Source organism: Eurosta solidaginis, chromosome 2, assembly GCF_040869045.1.
Source record: "Eurosta solidaginis isolate ZX-2024a chromosome 2, ASM4086904v1, whole genome shotgun sequence".
Classification (NCBI taxonomy): Eukaryota; Metazoa; Arthropoda; class Insecta; order Diptera; family Tephritidae; genus Eurosta; species Eurosta solidaginis.
Genome location: NC_090320.1, coordinates 267552079 through 267567737, shown reverse-complemented (window position 1 = coordinate 267567737; position 15659 = coordinate 267552079). Strand labels below are relative to the sequence as shown.

General features: G+C 36.8%; 1 protein-coding gene across 14 annotated transcripts in view; it reads right to left on the bottom strand.

The window, feature by feature from the left end:
• The window catches only part of bun (bunched), a 594108-nt gene that overhangs the window by 564440 nt on the left and 14009 nt on the right, over positions 1 to 15659 (bottom strand). Inside the window, exon 1 of one of the 14 annotated variants that reach the window (XM_067767881.1) lies at positions 14794 to 14814. The exons of the other annotated variants lie outside the window; for them this stretch is intronic. The gene's annotated coding sequence lies outside the window, so the exon portion shown is untranslated. Of the gene's footprint in view, positions 1 to 14793; positions 14815 to 15659 lie in introns of those variants that run through there. 14 annotated transcript variants of the gene reach the window in all.

Sequence of the window (15659 nt, the reverse complement as noted above, 5' to 3'; positions counted from 1 at the left end):
TATTGAATTGCTCAAGGGAAACACTGCCGAAAATTAGGGAAGGGATATGTGTGACTTGAAGAGTGAAACATATAAAAGACAATGTGGCATATCACGAAAAAAAGTAAAGGAAAATGCCAGGCAAGTGCAGCTCTGGCTCTGCCATAACAATGTTTTTTGTTCTTAGTAATAAACTAAAATGAGTTTAATGTGAAGAAAGTGTAGTTAACGTTAAAACAATAAAAAAACTAGTTAAATTTGTGCTCTTTGTCGCTAAAATTTGTCATGCAGTTGAAAATAGTAATAGCTCTAAAAAATTTTTGGATACAACAATTTTCTCTAGTAAAACAGCTGCGGTGTGTTTTTTATTATTTGATGAATAACAGAGAAACCACAAAAGGCAATTCTTTTTATTAAAAGAATTTTTCTACAAATGGGGATAATGAATATATTGACGTATTGTTCAATGGTAACTTTTAGTAAATATTATGGCCGTTAATATCCATGTGTTGAATGCTCATAGTTTTCAATCAAAAAAGTTTTTTTTACTTAACACTTACGCTAGGATAGGAGAAAGTGTGACGCACGGATTGACTTATTTGGAAAATTCTAATAGATGATCTGGGGTGGCTTATGCTGATTCGATAGTCGACATTTGTTCAATATATCAATACGATGTCAAACACGAAACGGTTTTGGCTTCAGTAACGTGGTACGGGAATAATTTTCATATACAACTGAAAGCAGTGTTACATTTAATCATTTTTGTTATTGATATTAGAGAAAATTGCAAAGTTTACTACGACATGTTTCTGAATTTCAATTCTTCATCAGCTAGCTTCTCGGGAGCTGAGTTTTGAACTCGAAATCTCCAACATTCATACTTTATACTGGTGTAAAGGCAGATGCCTTTAACCACTCATCCATATCAATGTCCCACTTCTCGATTTGCCTTTGGTCTCTAAGTATTGCCTTTTTTGTTGCTATTCCTTTATTCACCATTTAATCATTTCACGCGCCCAACGCTTTTATTTAATTGTCTGATGAACGCCCTGGATTGATGAGGAGTGTGATGACTAGTACCTACCTAGTTATTTTGTAGCTTTTAGTACTATTATTAGTAAGTATTGTTTTCAATAAAACCGTTTAAATTAAACATTTTTTTTTTTCATTATTTTATTTTCAAGTTTTTAGTCTTAATTGCCTATTATTTCTCATTTTATTTAGTTAATTTAGTGACTCATTATTACAAGGATTATCTCCTGAAAATTTGTTACAATCTAAGTCCTCGAACTCCAAAGTATTTTGATGTCACTTCTACCGGACTGTATGTAATATTTGTTCCAAATATGAGCCAAATCGGAACACAAATACGATTTTTTTTTAATATCAGGATCCTTGTGCCACCTGTCGGCGATTTTTTTTCATAGGTAGCTTTCTATTAATGTATGTATTATGTATTCCAAATATGAGCCACATCGGACCACAAATATGATTTTTTTGATATCTCGATTCTTGCGTTACCTAGCGACAAATACGATTTTTTGAAATATTTCGATCCATGCGCCACCTATCGGAGTTTTTTCTTATTATTGCATTGTCATCGGGTTCTGAACTATATTCCAAGTTTGAAACTTGTAGCTTATGGCGAAGTTACTTAAATGTTAATTACAAAATTCGTGTCGGCCGACCGGCCGGCCGCTACACAGAGTCAAGCTAAATAAAACCGTTTAAAAAGGTGTGGTTCTCTAATTGCACTCTAATGTAAGACTTCAATACTACAATATTTCCACGAAAATAAAATAAAACATTAGCCAGGTGCTTATTTCTCACATTTCATTTCATATTTTGTATATTTCTTAAAATCTCTTAAAGGTTGGAAAATAATTTGAGAATGACGTTCGTGATCAAATAAATTTTACAAATTTTCTTAAAGGTTGAATAGTGATTGGAGAATGATGTTGGATATCAAGTTGAAAACTAGGTACTATATATTTCTCGAGGACCGGAGAAACATCTTTTCCATGTTTTTTGGATAAACAAAATCCAGCTGTTGTCGTATCTACACATTACCTAGATAATAAAAAACCAATGTTGCCGTACAAAAGCGCCTACCCCAAAGGCGGTTTTAAACTGTGACTGAGAAACTGCTGTGTAGTTCAACTGGAGTAGTTTAAATTGACTAGAGTTTAAGCAAACTTAGTTTAAGTTTAGCTTAACCAACTACTGAAAAACCGGGCCTTAATATGCTACTTTAATAACTTCGGAAATGAGTCATTTCAAAATAATTGTCTGTTACTTCTTGGTTCGCTTGTTTTTGCTTTCTTTGTACCCGCTGTTGCTTCGTTTAGAGGTACAATACATATTTTAGTTTTATTTGAATATTTCCAATACACGTTTTTTAATTATTTCTGCATTTTGTCACGAATGAGTGCAATGGCCATGTGAAAATGGCATACATAACAAAAGAACTGTAGAACAGCAATGGAGCGGAGTACGTACGTATGTACGTACTTCGAAAAGCCGAAACTTACATAAAAAGATTGTTGCTTTTTTGTTGTTGGAAACGCGTGTACAAAATAACACAATTAAACATAAAATAATAAAAAAAAAAAAACGAGCAAAGAGGTAATGAGTAGGTTGTATATAGAAGCAAACATGCAGCAAAAAAAGAAATTTAAATTAAAGGCAGGTTTCTTGCATAATTTGTTACCTTTGCAAAAATGACGATTAATTAAATTTGGTTGGTGATAGCAAAAAACAAAAAAAACAAAAAAACCTACCGAAAAAAGTAGAAAGAAACAAATGATGATAAGCGAAATCGTTAATACTTAGTAATTGATACAGTCGCTGACCATAGAATTATGATCAATGCCTGTTTTAGCTTTTTATACCTTTCATGAACATGAAATGGTATATTAACTTTGGTCCGATGTTTGTAACATTGAGAAATATAGAAGATAGACTCACGATTAAGTATACCGAATTTATCAGGGCGACGAACTGAGTTGATATAGCCATGTCCGTCTGTCCGTCCGTCCGTCCGTCTGTCTGTTTGAACGCAAACTAGTCCCTCAAATTTTGAGATATCTCAACGAAATTTGGCACAAGGATATATTTAGAAGTATAAACGTGAAACTCGGTGATATATATTCTAATATATCATAGAAGATATCCTGAAATCACTTTGATCGGAGCTATATATAGTTATATCCCATACAACCGATCGTTCAGATAGAAAGATTTTTGGCCATTTCTCCCTTAATTTAGAAAGTATAAACTTGAAACTCGGTGATATATATTTTAATATATCATAGAAGATTTTCTGAAAACATCACTTTGGTCGGAGCTATATATAGTATATATCCCATACAACCGATCGTTTAGATAGACAGATTTTTGGCAATTCCTCCCTTAATTTCCAATATAAAAAGGTTAAACTTGGTGATATTTATTCTTATATATCATAGATTTCATGAAAAAATCCTTTCTATCGGAGCTATATATAATATATATCCCATACAACCGATCGTTCAGATAGAAAGATTTTTAGCCATTTCTCCCTTAATTTCCAATATAAAAACTTTAAACTTGGTGATATTTATTCTAATATACATTAGAAGTTTTCCTGAAAAAATCACTTTGATCGGAGCTATATGTATATAGTATATACCTACCGCATACAACCGATCGTTCAGATAGAAAGATTTTTGGCCATTTCTCCCTTAGTTTCCAATATAAAAACGTGAAACTTGGTGATATATATTCCAATATATCATAAAAGATTTCCCGTAAAAATCAATTCGAACGGAGCTATATATAATATATATCCCATACAACCGATCGTTCAGGTTTTTGCCATTTTTTATTTTATATTTATCTTAAAAATCGTTTAGGTATGTACATCTGTTCACTATATATTTCTTATCTTATAAATCCATTTATTTGGAGATTACGAACGGGATAAGATTATTGTTCAGCCCCATTCATAAAAGGTATGAAGTCTTCGGCACAGCCGAAGACAGTCCCATCCTTACTTGTTTTTTTTTTAATATTTTGTTCAGTACATTTGAAGCAACCAATATCGATGAGATGAAAAAAAAATATTTGGGCTGTTGATAAATAAAAATTCCTTATAAACCCAAAAAGCGAGTATGATATCGTATTGAACTTGAGGCGGACTACAGATTTTAAATTTTACCAATTTTATTTTTTCGGACTTAAGGCAAGCTTAATAAAATCAATTTCTGCGATAGCAATTTTTTTAATCGACCGCCAATATGTAGTAACTACTTGGTTCAAAAATATTCGAATCGGCAACAGTGACGCCAGATAAACTCCGTCAAATTACCCACAGAAACTAAAAAAAATTCCTAATTTCCCACCTCCGAAATACAAAAATTCCATGAAATTCTGACAGGGATTTATTTCTTTTTTTGTTGGACGTTGGACACCACACAACGTTGAGTTGTCAAAATGCAGTGTTATATTATTTGTTCAATGTATGTGTAAATTGTCTTTTTGGTGAATTTTGTTGATGTGGTGGGATTTTTTTTTTGTGACTTTCATTTACTGAAAGCCGAAATCATCTCAAAACACAACAATTGTCTCTAATGGAAATTTTCAAATTTAGAAATTTGAGATGAGACTGAATTAAAGAACTCAGCCGTAAATCTGGAATCGCGTATAATAAAAAAAGTTATCAAAATACCCGAATCAAGAGAGTGAAGTATGGTTTCAATGGGGACTTTGTACTAATGTCTACATATGGGCTCATATGGACTATATAAATGATGAAAAGCCACTGGTCCCTAGACATTGGATAATTAGTGGTAACAACAATAACCGCTACAACAACAACTGGTAACAATGTCTTCATAAAACCTACAAACAATGGAATAGTTGTGAGCATACTGTTGAATTTAACATTGTCGGGAGGTATATTTGGTCAATTGTACTGGCGACATAGGCAAGGAAGAATCTCTAGCCACTTCCTGTAAACATTTCCTACAGGATTGTACTTTAGAATAGTATGCGGATTAGCTGAATTGCTGCTTAAGAACTAACGCCCCAGCGGGTTAGGGGGTTAGAATATACCCGCGGTAGGTATGCCTGTCGTAAGAGGCGCTTAAAATACCAGATTCAAGGGGTTGTGTAGCGCAACCTTTTCAGGTTTCCAGCGCAATATATAGCTTCTCCAAACCCAATTGCCCAAAGCCTCACCTATCCGCTGCGAATCCTGTTTCACTAACAGACGAGGCTCTGGCGACCCCAAGCTCCTCATGGAACTTGGGGGTGGGGGGGGGGGAGGGATGGCCTGAATGTTTAATGTGGCCATATAAATCGTTCCCGAGATGGTCGGGAGCTGTGTTACCGGAGCGTACCGGATCTGTATCCGGCAAAGGACCATCACATCGATAACACTCCCCAAAACCTTCGTGGAGCAACCTTATCGCTACAACAACAAGAGTAAATTTCAGGGTTACGGCTTAATATTCTATGGTTGATAGCGTCAAATAAACCTTGCTAGATCTAGTTATTGATATAAGAAGAAACTTACAAAACTGCACCCGGCGACTGTAACAATCAACATACAAACCATGAGCTTTGCTCGTAAATTGAGAATACTTGCTTATTTTCGGTAATTTTAGCTATAATTGTTGACGGTCCATCATTGTTCAGCAGTTAAAGATAAACAATGCATTTCTTCAGTTTCTTTTGCATTATGAACAGTCATGCCCAAAAGGCAAAGCACAAACCAGTTTCTGACCGATATTTTGGCTCCATTGCCATCGAACAAAAAGCTATCAAAAAATCTGAGGATGCTTCACCAGCCACCAAAGTGGCGTCGAAGGAACCAAAGGCTTCATCGTCTTTAATTTGTGCTCTTCTTTCTCTATATTTTTAGTACACTTCTAAGCAAGGTTTGACTTTCTAGTTTTCTCCACGTGAAAGAGCGTCTCAAAAACTATCGAAACCAGAAAAAAAGTGGAAACATTTTTTTCACATATACCAAATGATCAGGGAAGAGTTTGAAGAGTGTAAACTGATTAAGTAGATTAAGATATAGCATTAGCAGCTATATAAAAAGCTAACTAACTGTTTTGGTAATAACAATAGGCATACTTAAGTAGCAACGAAGCCAATCTCCTGATTTTTAGGTGCGCAATGGTCCTAATCAAATACGAGTTCGCATTGTGGACTATAACCAACAGGTAATTTTCCAAGAGACAGCTCGGCAAAGTCTACGTGATTTTTATGACGTACCTACTTATACAACGATCAGCTGAGTTAGGTACATGGCTTAATTATATAGTTGGCTCATATCATCAGCTGATTTTATTTTTATCATTGCATGGTCGATGGGATTGTCAAAAGGAGATGGCAAACTCAAAATGAAACCAACACATTGACAACATTTTCTTATCACACACAAAAACTGCTATGTTTTATGTTTTCATTTCATTCCATTCGCATAATACCAATGCACAGATTTTGACAATTTGAACAGACATAATTTGTAGCTGTACAGATGAACCAACCATATAGCTGAACCATGGTTAGGTACATATGTATGTAGATACATTTGTATACAAAATCGGATCAGCACAAAGCGACAAACATAAACATGAGAAATAGTATTGCACGCGCGTCACCACGCAACAATGCCACTTTAACTCTCTGTTGTCAGCGATGGTCTTGCTGCGCCGCCAGGGAGGGAATATGTGCGAATAATACTTTTGAATTAAAATTTATTTTCCCTTTTCATCGTTGTTTTTATTTTAGAACAAAATATCCCAACAAACATCCAACTTGTTCCAAGCTTGGAGGTATACCATCTCTCTTACGTATACAAGGGATTTTACTACAGCTCTTGATAATCGCCTATTCGAAGAAACGATTAGCCCTTTAGCAAAAGTTGTTGAGTAAAAAAATCAATTATTATTAATCGACCAATTGTACTGTATAAACATTTAACTGTGTCGAGAACAAGCTATCCGCTCCGAAAATCCACCAAAAAATTTGTCGAATGAGGGTAGGATTCACCGGTGTCATCTATAAGATTTTATCTAGCGTGTTGTGCAAAATACTGAAGAGCTGGTTGAACCTTATTAGTACGGCTTCAACCCAGAGAAACCTTTGACCTAGATATTACACTGAAATGACAGCCCTTTTTGCGAGCATGCATCCGCGATTGTACCCAAAATCCATAGCCGTAATAAAATTCACAAATCTCTTGCATGCAGCACTTGGGATAAAGATAAAGATACGCTCATTACCGTTTACAAAGAAACTATCCGGCCGCTTGTTTGCTACGCATCCCCCATATGGTCGCCAAGCCTTAATGTTACTCACTGGAAGAAAATACAGGCCTGCCAAAACACTACTCCCAGAATCGCTACGAGCTCTCTTCTTATGTTCCCAGAACACCACCTACACAGTGAGGCGAGAGTACTCCCCATTAGGAAGAGAAATGAAATGCTGGACAAACAGTTCTGTTGAATACCCAGAAACCTGGACATCCTAGCAAACATCTGATTGAAGAGGCTCCTCCTACCAGGGGCTTTAGAAGTCATCTCCACAAGCATTATGAGGAAATGCCGCACCTGAGAACACAGCCGTCTGTATGTTCAAGAAACACAAACAATTCCTCAGTGATATTCACAAAAAGACAACGGACCTATATGCCAGGAAATGTTCAGCGAGCTCCGTTCTTAAAGATAAATACCCTGAAATCGCAGAAGAGGAGACAATCTCCTTAGGGAGACGAGCACCACTCTAGCTCCACTTCGATCTAGAACAGAATCAACCCCGACATACACAATGTATGTCCTGCTTGCAAAAAAAAAATGAAAATAAAATTATTGAATAAACTAATTAAATTACAAAGTACATATATAAAGTTAAAGTAAAATTTTCAATATATTAAAAGGAACCCTACAACACCCCTGTTAAAACTGTCAGTTTCCTCGGACTCCCGTTAGAGGATATTGATGACAATTTGTGTGTTGTCGCACCTATTGGATGGGGTGAAGCACTGCTACAATAACAACAAAAACAACCTAAAACCTGTAAAGGACCATCAACGCCGATAACACTCACCGAAACCTTCGGGTTTACATTTAACTTGTCGTTAAATCAGCAACACGCACTGTCCCAAAGCCTTCGGAGAGTGTCCTTATCGCTACAGCAACAACAAAAACTTCAACTGAGTAGGGACGGACACACAGTGTGATATATCATCAATATCAATATCAATCAGCTAGATATAAAGTCACGACTGGATATTTATAATTAATTTTTCTAGCTTTATTCACCAACTAACGCTTTTACATAAAAATAAATATATTATTTGTAAACATTTATTATTATTTCACCACTTTTTAAGTTTTTATTGAGCTAATAAATTTGGTCCTATTAAGGTGGCAGACACACTATAGCAAACAACAATATTATATATTAAATAATTTATACCTCATTTATTGGCAATTTAATACCGCAAAAAAAAATTTAAAGCTGCGTCCGGTTCCGAGAAACGGGAGTGTCTGCTAGCTTAAGACTCAAGCCAGCAGACACTTTGTGAAAACACGACCTACGACTTCCGAACGACTTGGATAATTGATATTACATTTATTGGCAATTTAATACCGCAAAAAAAATTTAAAGCTGCGTCCGGTTCCGAGAGCTGAAGCCAGCAGACACTTCGTGAAAACACGACCTACGACTTCCGAACGACTTGGATAATTGATATTACATTTATTGGCAATTTAGTACCGCAAAAAAATATTTAAAGCTGCGTCCGGTTCCGAGAAACGGGAGTGTCTGCTAGCTTAAGACTCAAGCCAGCAGACACTTCGTGAAAACACGACCTACGACTTCCGAACGACTTGGATAATTGATATTACATTTATTGGCAATTTAATACCGCAAAAAAAAATTTAAAGCTGCATCCGGTTCCGGGAAACGGGAGTGTCTGCTAGCTTAAGACTCAAGCCAGCAGACACTTCGTGAAAACACGACCTACGACTTCCGAACGACTTGCATAATTGATATTACATTTATTGGCAATTTAATACCGCAAAAAAAAATTTAAAGCTGCGTCCGGTTCTGAGAAACGGGAGTGTCTGCTAGCTTAAGACTCACGCCAGCAGACACTTCGTGAAAACACGACCTACGACTTCCGAACGACTTGGATAATTGATATTACATTTATTGGCAATTTAATACCGCAAAAAAAATTTGAAGCTGCGTCCGGTTCCGAGAAACGGGAGTGTCTGCTAGCTTAAGGCTGAAGCCAGCAGACACTTCGTGAAAACACGACCTACGACTTCCGAACGACTTGGATAATTGATATTACATTTATTGGCAATTTAATACCGCAGAAAAAAATTTAAAGCTGCGTCCGGTTCCGAGAAACGGGAGTGTCTGCTAGCTTAAGACTCAAAGCCAGCAGACACTTCGTGAAAACACGACCTACGACTTCCGAACGACTTGGATAATTGATATTACATTTATTGGCAATTTAGTACCGCAAAAAAAATTTAAAGCTGCGTCCGGTTCCGAGAAACGGGAGTGTCTGCTAGCTTAAGACTCAAGCCAGCAGACACTTCGTGAAAACACGACTTACGACTTCCGAACGACTTGGATAATTGATATTACATTTATTGGCAATTTAGTACCGCAAAAAAAAATTTAAAGCTGCGTCCGGTTCCGAGAAACGGGAGTTAAGCTAGCAGACTAGCTTAAGACTCAAGCCAGCATACACTTCGTGAAAACACGACCTACGACTTCCGAACGACTTGGATAATTGATATTACATTTATTGGCAATTTAATACCGCAAAAAAAAATTTAAAGCTGCATCCGGTTCCGGGAAACGGGAGTGTCTGCTAGCTTAAGACTCAAGCCAGCAGACGCTTCGTGAAAACACGACCTACGACTTCCGAACGACTTGCATAATTGATATTACATTTATTGGCAATTTAATACCGCAAAAAAAAATTTAAAGCTGCGTCCGGTTCCGAGAAACGGGAGTGTCTGCTAGCTTAAGGCTGAAGCCAGCAGACACTTCGTGAAAACACGACCTACGACTTCCGAACGACTTGGATAATTGATATTACATTTATTGGCAATTTAATACCGCAAAAAAAAATTTAAAGCTGCGTCCGGTTCCGAGAAACGCGAGTGTCTGCTAGCTTAAGACTCAAGCCAGCAGACACTGCGTGAAAACACGACCTACGACTTCCGAACGACTTGGATAATTGATATTACATTTATTGGCAATTTAATACCGCAAAAAAAAATTTAAAGCTGCGTCCGGTTCCGAGAAACGGGAGTGTCTGCTAGCTTAAGGCTGAAGCCAGCAGACACTTCGTGAAAACACGACCTACGACTTCCGAACGACTTGCATAATTGATATTACATTTATTGGCAATTTAATACCGCAAAAAAAAATTTAAAGCTGCGTCCGGTTCCGAGAAATGGGAGTGTCTGCTAGCTTAAGACTCAAGCCAGCAGACACTTCGTGAAAACACGACCTACGACTTCCGAACGACTTGGATAATTGATATTACATTTATTGGCAATTTAATACCGCAAAAAAAATTTAAAGCTGCGTCCGGTTCCGAGAAACGCGAGTGTCTGCTAGCTTAAGACTCAAGCCAGCAGACACTGCGTGAAAACACGACCTACGACTTCCGAACGACTTGGATAATTGATATTACATTTATTGGCAATTTAATACCGCAAAAAAAAATTTAAAGCTGCGTCCGGTTCCGAGAAACGGGAGTGTCTGCTAGCTTAAGGCTGAAGCCAGCAGACACTTCGTGAAAACACGACCTACGACTTCCGAACGACTTGGATAATTGATATTACATTTATTGGCAATTTAATACCGCAAAAAAAATTTAAAGCTGCGTCCGGTTCCGAGAAACGGGAGTGTCTGCTAGCTTAAGGCTGAAGCCAGCAGACACTTCGTGAAAACACGACCTACGACTTCCGAACGACTTGGATAATTGATATTACATTTATTGGCAATTTAATACCGCAAAAAAAAATTTAAAGCTGCATCCGGTTCCGGGAAACGGGAGTGTCTGCTAGCTTAAGACTCAAGCCAGCAGACACTTCGTGAAAACACGACCTACGACTTCCGAACGACTTGCATAATTGATATTACATTTATTGGCAATTTAATACCGCAAAAAAAATTTAAAGCTGCATCCGGTTCCGGGAAACTAAATTGCCAATAAATGTAATATCAATTATCCAAGTCGTTCGGAAGTCGTAGGTCGTGTTTTCACGCAGTGTCTGCTGGCTTGAGTCTTAAGCTAGCAGACACTCCCGTTTCTCGGAACCGGACGCAGATTTAAATATTTTTTGCGGTACTAAATTGCCAATAAATGTAATATCAATTATCCAAGTCGTTCGGAAGTCGTAGGTCGTGTTTTCACAAAGTGACTGCTGGCTTGAGTCTTAAGCTAGCAGACACTCCCGTTTCTCGGAACCGGACGCAGCTTTAAATTTTTTTTGCGGTATTAAATTGCCAATAAATGTAATATCAATTATCCAAGTCGTTCGGAAGTCGTAGGTCGTGTTTTCACGAAGTGTCTGCTGGCTTGAGTCTTAAGCTAGCAGACACTCCCGTTTCTCGGAACCGGAAGCAGCTTAAAATTTTTTTTTGCGGTATTAAATTGCCAATAAATGTAATATCAATTACCCAAGTCGTTCGGAAGTCGTAGGTCGTGTTTTCACGAAGTGTGCTGGCTTGAGTCTTAAGCTATCAGACACTCCCGTTTCTCGGAACCGGACGCAGCTTTAAATTTTTTTTGCGGTACTAAATTGCCAATAAATGTAATATCAATTATCCAAGTCGTTCGGCAGTCGTAGGTCGTGTTTTCACGAAGTGTCTGCTGGCTTGAGTCTTAAGCTAGCAGACAATCCCGTTTCTCGGAACCGGACGCAGCTTTAAATTTTTTTTGCGGTACTAAATTGCCAATAAATGTAATATCAATTATCCAAGTCGTTCGGAAGTCGTAGGTCGTGTTTTCCCGAAGTGTCTGCTGGCTTGAGTCTTAAGCTAGCAGACACTCCCGTTTCTCGGAACCGGACGCAGCTTTAATTTTTTTTTTTGCGGTACTAAATTGCCAATAAATGTAATATCAATTATCCAAGTCGTTCGGAAGTCGTAGGTCGTGTTTTCACAAAGTGTCTGCTGGCTTGAGTCTTAAGCTAGCAGACACTCCCGTTTCTTGGAACCGGACGCAGCTTTAAATTTTTTTTTGCGGTATTAAATTGCCAATAAATGAGGTATAAATTATTTAATATATAATATTGTTGTTTGCTATAGTGTGTCTGCCACCTTAATAGGACCAATAAATTTAAATTAAGAAGGTTATATCAAATTTAGAAAAATTTCTTATAGAGAACGTATTATCGTGGGGAAAGGCACATTTTTGTATGTAGTAATAAGTAATTGCAATAAACTTAAATAAATGTAATCAAAATCAAATAATCTAACTCAATAACGTTATGTTAATCGCTGAAACTGGAGTCGAACTCTTCATCTAGATCTGAGATGTCGGAGCCTTGATCAAAATTTGCTTATGGGTTTGACAATAGTTTAAGTACTTCTTTGTCGAATGCCTCATTTGACTAAAATTCATTCGAGTTCTTTTCTGAAATAGAGTATATTTGGGGATCGAACGACAAAAATAATATATCGAATAAATATCCCATTGTATATTTACGAGACATCTTTCTTGTAATATTTCGCCTGTAGCTCTTAAAATCTTTATTTCTACTCTCCAGTGCTTCGTCAGAGAGGGCATGTTATATTTTAAGAGTAAGGGCATGTTATATTTTAAGATTTTAGTTGCGTCTGAACTTTTTGTGATGATTTCTACCATTAATTCTGCATCTCGCTGACCAGATAACCTCAAGCTAGAAGCAGTTTCAAAAGCCAACTCTTCTTTTTAATGGTTTCTTATCAAATGAGATAACTTTTTCCTTTTCGACTTATGACTAGCCTCCGAAAAAGATATCACTTGTCATCCCTTCTTCTTTTAAAATACGTCTGCACCTTTTTCACTCACAAATTTTGAGACTGCTTTTTTATCGGAGTCAACTTTGAGCTGTAATTTGTTTCTTTTGCGTTATTTTGCTTATACCGAATCTCGAAAACTTCGTCCCTTGAAATTGTCATATGTCCTGAAAACATGTAAACCTGCACTTTCCTGCAGCTAAAATTGTACTATTTTAGTTTTACGAATAGAAGCAAACAAGTTTAGATAAAAATTAAATCGGATAAACGCGGATAACGAGATCGCTGGTCTTATGAAATCAAAACATTTCAAGAATTTTACTGAATTTAACATTATCCCACTATAATATGAAAAACTAATTCCTGTTCAATTAAAATCACAAAAATGTACATTTACTAAAATTAGCATACCTCAGAAAATAAACACAATATTATATTTTGGCAATTGAAGTATAACTCACAGCAGGCCAGCAATTTAAATGTTCACATTCAATGGCAAAGCGCCGAGTTAAAACTTTTTCTCAATTGATATGCTTCCAAATAGAGCTCCGTAAGTCAATTCAACTTAGTTCAAATTTCCTAGTTTTTTTATTTTTATACTCAGTTGAGCAGAGCTCACAGAGTATATTAACTTTGATTGGATAACGGTTGGTTGTACAGGTATAAAGGAATCGAGATAGATATAGACTTCCATATATCAAAATCATCAGTATCGAAAAAAAAATTGATTGAGCCATGTCCGTCCGTTCGTCCGTTAACACGATAACTTGAGTGAATTTTGAGGTATCTTGATGAAATTTGGTATATAGGTTCCTGGGCACTCCTCTCAGATCGCTATTTAAAATGAACGATATCGGACAATAACCACACCCACTTTTTCGATTTCGAAAAATCGAAAAAGTGCGATAATTCATTACCAAAGACGGATAAAGCGATGAAACCTGGTAGGTGAGTTAAACTTATGACGCAGAATAGAAAATTAGTAAAATTTTGGACAATGGGCGTGGCACCGCCCACTTTTAAAAGAAGGTAATTTAGAAGTTTTGCAAGCTGTAATTTGGCAGTCGTTGAAGATATCATATGAAATTTGGCAGGAACGTTACTCCTATTACTATATGTATGCTTAATAAAAATTAGCAAAATCGGAGAACGACCACGCCCACTTTAAAAAAAAAATTTTTTTAAGTCAAATTTCAAAAAAAAAGATAATATCTTTACAGTATATAAGTAAATGTTGTCAACATTCAACTCCAGTAATGATATGGTGCAACAAAATACAAAAATGAAAGTAAATTTCAAAATGGACGTTGCTCCGCCCTTTTGCATTTAATTTGTCTAGGATACTTTTAATGCCATAAGTCGAACAAAAATTAGGCAATCCTTGTGACATTTGGTAAGGGCTTAGATTCTAGAACAATAACTGTTTTCTGTGAAAAAGGGCGAAATCGGTTGAAGCCACGCCCAGTTTTTATACACAGTCGACCGTCTGTCCTTCCGCTTGGCCGTTAACACGATAACTTGAGCAAAAATCAATATATCTTTACTAAACTCAGTTCACGTACTTATCTGAACTCACTTTGTATTGGTGTAAAAAATGGCCGAAATCCGACTATGACCACGCCCACTTTTTCGATATCGAAAATTTCGAAAAATGAAAAAAATGCCATAATTCTATACCACATACGAAAAAAGGGATGAAACATGGTAATTGGATTGGTTTATTGACGCAAAATATAACTTTAGAAAAAAACTTTGTAAAATTGGTGTGACACTTACCATATTTAGTAGAAGAAAATGAAAAAGAATTGCAGGGCGAAATCAAAAGCCCTTGGAATCATGGCAGGAACACTGGTTATGGTATTACATATATAAATAAATTAGCGGTACCCGACAGATGATGGTCTGGGTCACCCTGGTCCACATTTTGGTCGATATCTCGAAAACGCCTTCACATATACAACTACCACCACTCCCTTTTAAAATCCTCATTAATACCTTTAATTTGATACCCATATCGTATAAACACATTATAGAGTCACCCCTGGTCCACCTTTATGGCGATATCTCGAAAAGGCCTCCACCTATCGAACTAGGGCCCACTCCCTTTTAAAATACTCATTAACACCTTTCATTTGATACCCATATCGTACAAACAAATTCTAGAGTCACCCCTGCTCCAGCTTTATGGCGATATCTCGAAAAGGCGTCCACCTATAGAACTAAGGCCCACGCCCTTTTAAAAAACTCATTAACACCTTTCATTTGATACCCATATCGTACAAACAAATTCTAGCGTCACCCCTGGTCCACCTTTACGGCGATATCTCGAAAAGGCGTCCACCTATTGAACTAAGGCCCACGCCCTTTTAAAATACTTATTAACACCTTTCATTTGATACCCATATCGTACAAACAAATTCTAGAGTCACCCCTGCTGCACCTTTATGGCGATATCTCGAAAAGGCGTCCACCTATAGAACTAAGGCCCACGCCCTTTTAAAAAACTCATTAACACCTTTCATTTGATACCCATATCGTACAAACAAATTCTAGCGTCACCCCTGGTTCACCTTTACGGCGATATCTCGATGAGGCGTCCACCTATAGAACTAAGGCCCACGCCCTTTTAAAATACTCATTAA